This window comes from Crocodylus porosus, unplaced genomic scaffold, assembly GCF_001723895.1.
Source record: "Crocodylus porosus isolate Cpor-Errol unplaced genomic scaffold, CroPor_comp1, whole genome shotgun sequence".
Classification (NCBI taxonomy): domain Eukaryota; kingdom Metazoa; phylum Chordata; order Crocodylia; family Crocodylidae; genus Crocodylus; species Crocodylus porosus.
Window position 1 is genome coordinate 95,356,705 of NW_017728947.1, and position 13,052 is coordinate 95,369,756.

The window sequence follows — 13,052 nt, forward strand, 5'->3', positions numbered from 1 at the left end:
TCAAGGAGATTTTTACCAAGCTTATCTTTTGCCTCTTTTCTGTTCATTCTTCACAATCTCGCATGTATTGAATTTTATTAGGAAATTTCAGAGTGAAAGTCATATTCATTTGCAGAAACCAACTTTGAAATGTGCTTGTGTGCTCCTGCTGGAAGTGCTTGCATTCTTCTTCCATCCACAAATAGAAAAAAATTAAAAAAAAAAAAAGAACATGAGCCTAATTTTCAAAAATATTATGTTCCTTCAGATCACAAATAACTCAGCTTGAGGACTGGATCCTTGACACCTCTGAAAGTCAGGCTTCCTGTTACTTACCTAACCTTTGACATCGAACCAATATTATTCAATTAGTCAGTATTGAGGATCAAACCCTCTGAGAGAACTGTTTGCAATCAATCCAAAGAGGTGTTTTTTTTCCAGATAGAAATTAAGTTTGCAAAGTTCTTCAAGATGACAGTTTTATGGCATCATTGTCTGCTCAAAGATATTCCATGAACAGAAATAAATGTTAAATTCCTTGGATAAATTATTTGTTAACTGTTCAGTTAGCCCTTAATGTGTGTGTGACTCTGAACTGTATTTGGCATCCTACATCTACCTATTGGTAGATAGTGATATCTCAGCAGCCTGCTCTATGAGCCACTGCTGACAAGGAAAGGGGTGCACGCTTTCATCAGACTAACAACTGTTTTCAATTCTCATTGATAGATGTGGAATCCTTTCAACTGGACATTAATCATTCTCAACAGCAGCAATTAGATACTCGAGACGTATCAGTACAAATCAAATTAGCCCTATTTATTTAAAAAAATTCTAAGTAGTAAATAAAAAAGGCATTAGACTATCCTGTGTGTAGCAACATAAAAAGAAAATTAAGACACTGAATCTCAGGAGTCTGAAAACTTTCAGGTGCTATTTTCAAAGCCTAACTATAATCAAATAGCAGAGGGGTTCTATTGCAGAATGCCTAGTGGATTATTTTAGCAATACAGTATAATTGAAAGGATTAACATGAATGTAATGTTTCCCTTCCAAAAATTCCAGGAACGCTGAAATGACTCTCATCTGTACTAGTATGACTCATGATTTTAATACTAAAACTTAATTTTCACTTCTGAGGAATTCAGGCTCAGGGAAACATTGCCACAGAAATACTCATTCAACTCACAAAGGAAAATCCTCTCTCTTTTTCAGTGTGGTTAAGCTGTAGAAGTCACATCTTTAAAGAATTTGGCTTGGCTCAGATTTGGGCAATGGTCATAGTGTACACCAACAAGAGATGATCTTCTGTTGGAGTGGAAAGAATAAGCAGGATAGACCAGTGTAATTAACTGTTATTTTCAAACTGTTGTTTACAGAACATAGAATACAACTTCCTGTTACTGGGTTTGTCCTGCCTGACATGGCAGATTGCGGTCGGCAACTATCCTCAGATACACCATCTTCTTCTCTTTGAAATCAATTAAAAGTTTTCTGTACATTAACAGTAGCCCAATCTTGATCCACTCTCATTCAAGTGATTTATCAAAAATGAGGTGTACACAGAACTTAATTGTTTAACTAAGAAAAATACAACAGAACCATTTATACAGAAAAATCACTGAACAAAAGAAATGTCTTTTTAAGCTAAGCAACTGTCCTGAGCTCATGTTAACTGGGCTAATATATACATCAGCAGCTTTACAATGGAAGCCAAACCTTGTGCAGGTGATCCACAATGGGAATCCATATGAGCACTGCAAGCAGAGGGCAACAAAAATGATGAGGGGGTGGGGGACATGACTTATGATGAAAGACCAGGGGAACTGGATGTATTTAGTCTAGAGAAGAGAAGACCGATGTGGGGTTTAATAGCAGCCTTCAACTACTTCAAGGGGGGTTCAAAAGAGGTGTTCTCAGTAGGGGCAAGTGACAGAACAAGGAGCAACGGTCTCATGTTGCAGCAAGGGAAGTTTAGGTTAGATATTAGAAGAATTTTCTCCCTAGGAGGGTAGTAAAACACGGGAACAGGTTACCCAGAGAGGTGGTGGAAGCTCTATCTTTGGAGGTTTTCAATCCCCAGCTAGACAAAGCTTTGGCTGGGATGATATAGTTGGTGATGATCGTGCTTTGAGCAGGGGGTTGTGCTAGATGACCTGCTGAAATCCCTTCCAATCCAAATTTTCTATGATTTTATGATTCTATGTACCAGTATTTGGAAAGTTCCAGTCAAAGAATAGGACTAGAGGAAATCCCATCTGCCATGAAAATCTGAGAACAAAATTCTGCCCTGTACTATAAAGGAATTTACCAACATTGACATCTTTCTTTCCTAGTGCCTGCACAGAACTCTCATTAGTGGGACTTGGGCTTCCTCCAAGAGAGGAGACTACACCACTACCAGCCAGCCAGTTCTCCACCTTCTCCTCAAGTATTCATAGTCTCTCCATCTCTCTCATATCAGTCTCTGCTTCTGCTTTCTCAGCTTTTCAGACACCTGATTGTAATGACACACAGGTATAAATCTGGAGTGAGTTTATCTTACACCTTTGGTCATTTCTTTGTAAATATAAATAACTGATACTTGTGCACAGATAAGTTCATCGTAGCTCCTGAGGCTGTTAAGCGCCAAACTGAAAACGATGAAAATAATCAAAGTAATGTAGTCCAAAAGCCAGCAACTGAGCAAAGCTAGCTATGGGATAACCATTGCAATGTACAGAATGCATTTATGGTTTTATATTTAAAATTTCCTGGCTCAGAGGCACTCTGCTAGCTAGTCACATGCAGCTATAAATAGAATTGCCTGCTGACATTAATCACAATAATTTGGCAACGTGGCTACTACTGAAATTATGAAAAGGACAGGTATCTTGCAAAGCAGAGCCCCATTCCAACCCAATCATTCAACAGCCAAGGGAAAAAGGTTTCGCCCCTGTACTCTGATCTCACGCAAGCATGCAGTACTAGAATCTGTATTTTTTTCTTTTTAGTTCAATGTGACTTTAAGAAATATCAATCTGCTCCTTCGTTTAATTTCATCTGTACCACTAGCCAAGAGAAATACATTAATTTATAAGTTGAAGCAAGCCTTGAGATAATGTCACCCACCATTCATCCAAATTTGTCACTAGCATCCCATTAAAGCCGTAATTATTTTTTAATTAAAACTAAGGAAACTGGCATGCGTGTGCCTACTTTATACATCTGTTATGGGTTAAAATAGCTTTTAAAAAATGTTTTTTTAGATCACAGTCTTTTGTGGCCGTGGCCTATGCCAAAGAAAACGCAAGCTTGCTTATTTTCTCCATGGGGCGCAACAGCGCCTGTGTGTGCCTGAACAGATTCGACTGGCCGTGAAAAGAATTCTAAATAAAACACAAACATGGAATTTGGCAATGCCACAGAAGCAAGCTTAAGACTAATTCCAGCATGCGGACGGCTCTCACACAGCAAGTCTGGCTCCACTATAAATGAAACCAGGCTCTGTAAAATATCCAGTAAAGTTGGAGTTCAGATTTAAAGGGACAGTGCTCCTATTCCAAGGGGTGGGGGGGAGTGTTCGTTTGTTTTGGGTTTTTTAATCTTTTATTACAGAAATCCATGCTAGCTCAGTAAATCTACATGCTGCAAGCTGCATTTACATTTGGCAGGTATTTCCATTTAAAACATTTAAATGAAAACAATTGTACTTTGGCCTTGGCTTCTGCAAGGAGGTTCAGAAAAAAATAAAGTATTTGTTACTGCCACTATGCAGGAGAGGATGAATAAAGAAGTAGACATTTCCCTGATATAAAAGAGAAAGTGGAGAAAATTAGTTTTAAAAATATTTTGAAATTAGGCTCTAAAAATGAAAGCCTATGAAAAAATAAGTTAATGTACTGAGTGTGAGGGAGAGTCACTATAATCGTGCCTGCCACTGACAAAACAGCTTGTTTTAATCAGCTAAAGAAGCATCCAGGATGTTGACTCACTATGGATTGTCAGGGTGTGTGTACATACATGTGTGTGCATGCATGAGTGTGTGTGTATACATGCCATATAGTCCAGCATTCCCAAGACAGTTACAGAGGAGCCAGGAGAGAAGAGTGAACACCGGGGGAATATAATCACATGACAGCCTTCCTCTGACAATCTCAAGAGGCAAGAATGTTTAACCAGACATAACAGAGGAATCCATGAAGAAACAGTGTTAGTAGGGGAAAAGGCAACCGCTAGCAGAATCTTCCAGGGACAACAGCTTTGCTAAATTTTGCCTAGTCCAGAATAATAAAAATAAATAAATCTTGAGCTGGTATCTAAGAGGGATGATCCTGGCAGACTTAATGGAGGAGGACAGGGAGAAAATTATACAAGACAGTCTCCAACCCCAAATTAAACAGCAACAGTATTTTGTTCCATGCATCTTTATTTTCTCTCATAGGTCTGGATGATGTTATATCATAGAATTATATAATCATGAAAATTACCCTCCAACTGCCCATTCTCAGCCCTGACCATCCATTTTTTCCTTGAAATGGGAAAAGCACAGCAGCAGACTGGCTAGCCAGCGGCTCCTGGATGTTTGAAAACTGTATACATTTAAGAGTATATTCACTTCTTCCAGTGACCTATGACAATAATAGTAAAGAGCAGGATCAGCAGATCTCTAAAGCTTCACATTATGATGACAGCTTGAATAGACAAGGCCCATCAAATATGTTTTGTGGAAACCAATAGGCCTCTAAGAAACGTAATTTTACTTTTAAATGATTCTAGCCACCTATTGACTATAACAGAAATCATAACCTTTCCAGAAGATTTAGATGTTTTAACCATCTTGTGGTATTTTAGAGTGAAGACATAGGAACAGGTTTTAGTTGCAACCTACTGAATGGGTTTACTTTCAATTAAAGTCTCAAACATTTTGCATGTTGATAAAGTTGCTCACTTTAATTTCATCTTCGCTACACACAAAACCACAAAAGTAGTATCCCCAGTTTAATCAGCAGTTCACATATTTTATAGAGGATTTGGATGAATTAATCCATAAACCCTTAGACCTATTTTTTGGGCACCCTTTAAATTTCAACCCAGGCTGTGTCATAATAAGTGCACTTATATGTTCCCTGTTTTATTGGTAGGGAATGATTATATGCAAGTAGGCTTACTGCTATTTTAAGAACTGCTATTCAGTTCTGTTAATTTTTATTTCATACATTGTTCATTGCTGATCTTTTTAAATGACAGCTCCTTCCTAACAATACAGCAGTTCTCATCTAAAGCTATGCACTTTTCTGTGCTCCACAGGCCAAATTCACAGCTTGTGTAAGTAGGTGCAACTCCACTAACGGCAACAAAATCAGACAGCAAAAAAGGTGCCTCTCAAGAACACATTCAGCTTTCTAGAAGACTATGTACTGCTGCTGTCAAGAAAAATCCTTCGCCTGGACTGATGGCAACCTAAAATCTTGGTTCTATGGCTCCTACTGGAAGGCTGAGGGAGGATACCATATGGTCCAGTCCGAAGACAGGAGATGGTGTATCCAGAATCCTCACAAAACTGACTCATTTCAATGTGTGTGACTAGTGCTTGAATCCTTGGAATAAAGCAAAGAGCAGGGGCATGCCTGGACCATTTCAGAAAGGAATGTAACAACACAGAGGAAAAAGAAAGCAAACTTCATATGTAATCATCCAAGTCAACCATACATACAGATGGAATGGGCCTGAATGGGAGAAAGACAAAGAGCCCAATCTGCTCACTTTTACATTTGACTGAATGTCAAAATAATATATATAGAATTTGGCCCCTACCAATGATGTGATGCTTAAACAAACCTAAAAGGTTACGCTGGTGTGTTGTGTAAAGTTGCTTCTTTCCCTTAAAGATGCTTATGCTCTTATTAGCAAAGACACTAATTTCCAAAGTACCATTTTATGGAAAGATTCCAAATGCCCTTGTCTTCTCAGAGACTCACTCAGTGCTTGCATTAACCTCATTCCATAAGTCCCAGGACCTCTGGCTCTTACAGCTGAATTCATAAAAAATGTAAGCCTTCTCTATGTGGGATTTTTGCCTGTTTCTTTCCAAGTTCACATTTTACTGATTCATTAGACCTTTCTTCCCTACTCTAGCTACAGCAAATGGCCCTCGCTATAGCACAAACTCAAGAAAGTTGATTTTAAAAAAAATGGAGAAACAAAGAGGATTACCAAGAGGATATGCTACACTCCAATGCACTAGATACATGTATATATTAGAAAGACGCATAGAAAAACCTGACCAGTGAAAAAACAGCAGCCAACAAAAATGTGTGTTCAAATATGTACACCGCTGCTTACTATACTGCTAAACAAAAAGGAAGTCCCATAGTATTTCAAAGCTACTCCATAATATTCAGGATGTAAGGGAGAGAAACAAAAGTGTCAGATGTGGAGCAGGGAGAGAGCATTAATTCCAATTCCTTTCTGGCCATTGGTCCATTTTACGGTGGCCCTTGTTCTTAAATCTTTTGTAAAACCCAGTGGGCACACCAACATTATGGTGCCTTTTGCTTCATTCCCAGGGTTCAGATGCCATCCACCTGCTTTAACATTAGTCAGCTACAGAAGCATTCTTGATAATTGCTTTTTGTCTACCCACTCACCTGCCCTAACACTAAACCACACAGGCAGAGAATCTGGCCCAGATCCTCTGAAAAAAAAACAAAAAAACAGGTTCACTGAAACACATCCACTTAATCACCATCACCAATGCTCCTTCACACTGGTTTGTGGGCCAAATTGAAACAGCCTAATTATACTTATCTAAATGATATTTCATGGCTTAGACTGCTTGCTTTTGATTGTGGGAGATACAGTTTACATAGAGCATATGAATCCTCCTTGCTGAGTCTGAAAATCCTCATATATTTTCTGGCATGTGCACACACACACACACACACACACACACACACACACGCCTATGGTGTTAAAAAAGCCAAAATAGTTTATGACAAATTCATTGCTGGAAGGACAGAAAAAACTCAGTGTTACACATGCCCAGTGAAGCCATGCGGGCAAATAGCTTGGCATATGCTACATACCTATGAATAGAATTGTACTGAAGGAAATGAAGAATTGCTAACATCTGTGTGTGTGCGCGCGCGTACGCATGCACATGCACACATGAGCATGTGTGTGTGTGCACATGTGCACATACATGTGTGCGCATGTGCATGTAAAAAGTCTTAGTGCTAAAAAAACTGAGCAGTGCACAAACAAAAGGCGAGTTCACTGAGTACAAACAAGGCATTTCCTAGTTTGGTGCCTTACTTCCTAATCAGTGTATTATTTCTCACAAGCCCTACTCCTAGTCATGTGTTTAATATTTTTTAATGAAGTGTTTGCTAAGAGACATTCAGATGGCCAGGAAAGAAGAGAGCAATAGCTGTGTGTGCAGTAGCATGACAATGTGGCAGATCCTACTGCACAAGTAATGAACCACAGCTACCTTGTTGCCCTGATCAAAAAGGGGATTCCTGTTCCTTTGCTGAATAAGGATATGTGCAATGTGTCACCTTGGAAAACATGTCTGCTCCTCCTGCTGGCAGCTGAAATATTTCCTGAGGTGACTTCCATATATGCAGCTATGTAATCAACTAAGCTCCACCTACATGCCCATTGTCATGAGAGTCATTATTTTGGTGTCTCCTGAAAAATATGGCAAAAGTTTCCATTTGCTTTGGAAAAAACATAATGCAAATCAATTTGTTCTCAAGTGGGTGAGATGTTACCTTATCAATGGTGTCCCTTCTAAATCCTGCTACTTACTCACACTTATATAGGTGCTCCTCCCAAATATGCAATTATTTGAGAAGCAAAATTTGGGATTGATTTTTCATTGGACTGATGAAAGACCACAAGGACCCTCCTTAAAAAAATAAAATAAACTTGTTGAAAAGGACCTCTAATCCTGCTTCTTTCATTTCTTTTAATCCCACACCTCACTTTGCCTTTTCCAACAGGTTTTCTGCTCAAAATGACAAGATTGATCATAATTTTACAAATATCAGTGACTGCAAAAAATAAAATCTACCCACTTTGCTGCTTAGTCCAGTGGTGTTTACTTGCCCTGAACACTCTTATCCCTAAACAAACCATCATTTAGCAAACTCTAAGCCCCTCAATAACAAGAGATAAATTCATCCATTCCAATAAGTAAATTAAAAAAACACCTCCCTCCATCTTGTTCCAATAATTTTAAATGTGACTGTGGCCAGACAACTGCTGGTTGATAGCCCTCCCCCACTCACACATATGCTGTTTAAAAATGCAAAATCTAGCCCGCTTTTTTAATATTTCTGATGTCAGTGACCGGTGTAGGCTCTCCCCATACAGTAACTGCTTTAAAGCGCTGCATACAGCACTGCATTAAAAATTAATTACACATGCTATTTTATTGATAGTGCATAATGTAATGAGCACCAGCTGTGCTAAACATCCAAACTCCTTTTTAAGACAGCAATAAAAAAAGAAAGAAACTGCACTTCCAAATGCTTCTCCTGTCAGAGGAGAAAAACAGCAACATCTTGTATGGATTTGAAACAGAATTCTTTGATTTAGCTCTACATTTGGAACGTTTGAAGAGTTCAGACTCTCGGGCTCAGCACAGTGGTAGGAAATCCAGTTAACTCTCTAAATGTTGGAGCCATTGTCTCTACTGTAGGCAATATTTCCTTGAACTCTTTTGTCTTGAGACTACTAGATGCTGTTCTACCCGTTAATATTGCAATTAAGAGCCTTTCTTTTTCCTTGGAAGTCTGGAAATTGCAGCCATCCACTTTTAAGCACCTTTAAATATCCCTGTTGCCCCTGCTGGTTCTTAACTTTACATAATTAGGACTTACTAAGTTATACTGATAGGGTGTCTTCCTAGAACAAAGCCTAAGCCACACTTAAATTGCCAGCACCACTGCCCTGCAAAGCATCCTAATTTTAGCTGCCTCGGTGCTGTTTGATTCCTGATAAACATACCATGTATTAAAAATAAGTTTGTGATTAGGTATTTCTAGTTTGTGGTTGTATCTGATTTTCAGAATTAGATAGATAAATAGATAGAGATTCCTTACAGTTTTTAATGTATACATTTTAACGTATCTGTGCACATTTTAAATGCCGTGTATGAAGTCACTTTTTCTTCAGCATGCTCCTTGCATGCTCCTTGCATGCTGAAGAAAAAGTGACTTCATACACAGCACTTAAAATGCGACTATTTGGCTAAAATAAATAAATAACAGCAGCCCTGACTAATAGGGACCTCCCACCTGAATTTTAGCTATTACAACCCATGCATAAATCATTTTTTCACTACAATGAGAAGATATATTTGTAAATGACCTCACTGTTGTGGTAGTTGTCTGCATTCACATACATTCACGCTGCCCAACTCCTCTTTCTCCTCATAAAAAAAGGACATAAAGAACAAACTATATCCTCTGGGTTGGATAGATTTTTTTTTCTTTTATTTTTTTTTTAAATTCTACTCAGCAAGAAGCAAGGAGCAACATATCAACAATTGTCCTGGAACTTGATGAGTTAGGAGGTTTTTTTGCTGGAGGAGTTTGTATTCTCTGCTTTGATTATTGTTTTGTTTTCCATTGATCCTCCAGTGTTAATAAAGCCTGGTCTGGAATGAAACAAAAGCTTGCTTTTTGTTATAGTATGAAATGTGCCGAATACATACCATATCATTAACATAAAAGTTTTTTAAATAATGCTGCTTTCTAGACAGACTGTATTAATTGCATCAGGCTTTCTACAGCAAGGGTGGTCTAATCTAGTGCGATTTCCATTGGCTGAGTCCAGTTATAAAACCAACACAAAATGAATACTCTGATATAATTGAAGGAGGAGAAAATACTCAGCTGTTAAAACCTATTATTTACTTCCAGGTATTTCTTTTATCTTTATTGTCACCTTACCCTGTGCCAAAAAAACACCAGACTAGTTAAATAATACAGTAAGTAGAATTTCAGTAGCAAAGTAAATTGATGTTAACTTTACAAGATTACCATGTGATTTTTAGACTGTCCTAATGACTAATACAGCTGATTCCTTGAATTAAAGGGAGAGTGTTCAATTTTCTCTGAGCTAGGGTCCTATGTCTTTCTCTGTGTTAGACCTTGAACTTCAGAGCCCTGTCCATTAATCGTTGCTGTCAATGCCCACTTGCTGTTTTTGAATATGCAACCAAGTATCACAATCACTTTCCACCTCCTTATCTCACTGCCTGTGTGGGAAGGAAACTGTTTCGCTGGTTGACTAGCTAGCTATATGTGTATTAGACATTTAATTATCTTTATATATGTATATAAAACCCATGCTTATGGAACCAACTCCAAAGGCTTTGGATCAGGCCCATATGAACACCAGTATAACAGATAAATGATTATTACGTTCTGCCAATTGCAATTCATTTATAGTGTTTCTACACTTCGAGATCTTTGGGGCAGTGATATTTTTTGTTTGTACAGCATACTTTAAAGTGCTGAGTACTCTGGAGCTGAAATTTTCAAAGCCCAGCTCCTATTAACTTTAATAGGAATTGGGCATCCAAACCTCTTAGGTAGCTTTGAAAATTTCAGCCTAAATGAACACTATTAATGAATCTGCAACATAAAAAGGAGCCTGTATTTATAGCAAAGATGTATCATGAAAAAACAGCCTTACAAAAAGTTTTGCAATGTTTATATATGTACACAGTTATACACTGTTTTACATATAATAATCTGTTAATAATCACTGCCTCTGTTATAGAAAAAAGTCTGTGTTTTATAGTTAATTTATGTAGCCCTTATTAATGAAACAAAAAATGAAATTAAAAAAGCACCCTTATCTGGCAAGGGGCAAAGCGACATGAGTGCTGTACACATTTATATTTTAGATGCAAGCTACATAACACTGTGAATTTCATGATTCTATTCCAAGTTCTAATTAAATAGGCACTAAAAACATTTAAGCAAGAGAACCCAATTCAATTGATGGAGGCCCCTGGGGCAAAAAAAAAAAAGACAATGTAGCAGTGATATTTGTATATATTAAAAATATATATTTAAAACGTGGACTCTCACTTACAGACTCTCCATTCTGCATTGACTTGCACACAAAATTAGCCATGCATAACAGAAAATAAACAATAATACCTAGGACCATATTTTAAGCATCAGCTTTTGCACGTGAGCACCCAACATTCCACATATAGCCAACCGCTCAGATTCACAAGCTCAAACTGCATGGATTCCTAAACACCCGATTTGTGAGTGCCAATCAAAGACCATGGTTAATCACAAATGCACATGCAGCTCCAGCTCTCAGACTGGAAAACTAGAGGCTACTCCGAAAAATTTCAGGTTAACGTTACTGAATGTTAAATAAGCAAGAGATGAAGAACATTACTGAATGTTAAATAAGCAAGAGATGATGAACAGAATAAAGGTAAGAAAGGAAGGAGCAGAAAAGGAGGGAAATGTCAATGGCTTTTGTTCAAAGAATGAAACAATTCCTCAGAAACGGGAACAAGGCTGACAGAATAAAAAGCTAATCAAGTCAGAGAGACAAGCAGATCCCTAAAGCTGGAGTGAGTAACTCTCTAGTGTACATGGCTACAAGAAGAGGAAAGAACAACGCCAAGATCACTGCTGGCATGATTATACAGTCAACACGGAGGAAAACTTATTTTTGTTTCTTTTGTGCAAATCATTTTGGGCGCAAGAAAGACCCTGCTTCACTGCTCTGTGCATTGAACGATGCCCAAACTCATCAGCTGTGAACACAGAAGAAGATAAGAAAGGGTTAAATAGATATAAGCCTCCTTTCCAAGGGGAGAAAATGTTTCTTTCAAGCAGAACTTGACCAACTCCTGTCATAAACACTTAGCGTGTGCTTTGATATAACCTATTCTCTAAGTGCCATAGACTGCAGCAGTAATTATAGGAAGCCATGATAACAGGTCTATCTCCCCACAAAGCTGGCATCGCTCTTTTAGCAAACAGATCATTCCAAAAACTAACAGTGCACAACTTGAAGTAAGGACTGAAAGTGTGTAAAGTACAAAAACCCTGAGTTCCAACATGCTTTAATGAGTTAGTCCTGCCTTCCCTTTCTATTTTTAGTTTTACATTCTCCTGTCTCCATTAAATATCTGCATTAGAAGCAATAGGGAACCCAGGTTTCAGTTTATTGTCACAACTACCTACTTAGGAAAGGTACTCATGCCTACCTACACTACACCTAGGAATACAACAAAACAGAAAATAAGAGTTCCCATCTGGTTTGTTTTACTAGTTACAGGAGGAAATAAATCTGTCCTTTAGACATTCTGCATCATGCATGAGGACCCAATTCTATACCCTGGTATATTATTTTTATGCCACTGTCAATCCAGTGGAGTCAACAAAGCAAAACCAGATTAATATAGTGGAGAATCAGCCCTACAGAAATTACAACCAGCTCGCAGTGAACCTGTAAGGAGTGTAACAACTCGGATAGTAAAGCAGACAGAGCAGCCCACATTGTCTGAATGCTCTTTAATGAATATCATATAATCCTGGTTACATGAAAATGTTCTGAGAAAACTGACTCCACCACCCACTGAAGTCAAAGGCAGCTTTTCTGTTGACTTTAATGAGCTTTGGATTCAGTTCTAAAAGAAGGTGCTGATGTGTGGTTTTAAACCTCCTCCCGAAAACACTACATCCTTCAAGACTCAAGGTTCCTGATGAACCATTTAAAGTATGGGACTTGCAAACCTTCTACTCTTGGTTCAATACATGAAATTTCCTAACTATCCCACTCCATACTAGCATTCCCCAGTGAAAGACAAGTGGTATTTAAGGAAATATGACCAGGTAGTATCCAAAGAATCTGAATCAAGCTTATCTCAATACAGTCACTGCTGTAACTGCTGTAGTTATAACTGTAACACATTTGAGCAAAAAGCTTATGTGACGAAGCTTATGTTGCCCTGGCAGTAGGCCAGCAGGGGTCAACTCCTGAAGGCATTACTCACTTCTTACACTGGATCCTTACTAAAGGTTTAAACCCTATGATCC

At 38.2% G+C, this 13,052-nt stretch overlaps 1 protein-coding gene across 1 annotated transcript in view; it reads right to left on the reverse strand.

Annotated features, from left to right (window-relative positions):
- The window catches only part of BCL11B (B-cell CLL/lymphoma 11B), a 101,012-nt gene that overhangs the window by 43,218 nt on the left and 44,742 nt on the right, over positions 1-13,052 (reverse strand). The window lies entirely within an intron of this gene.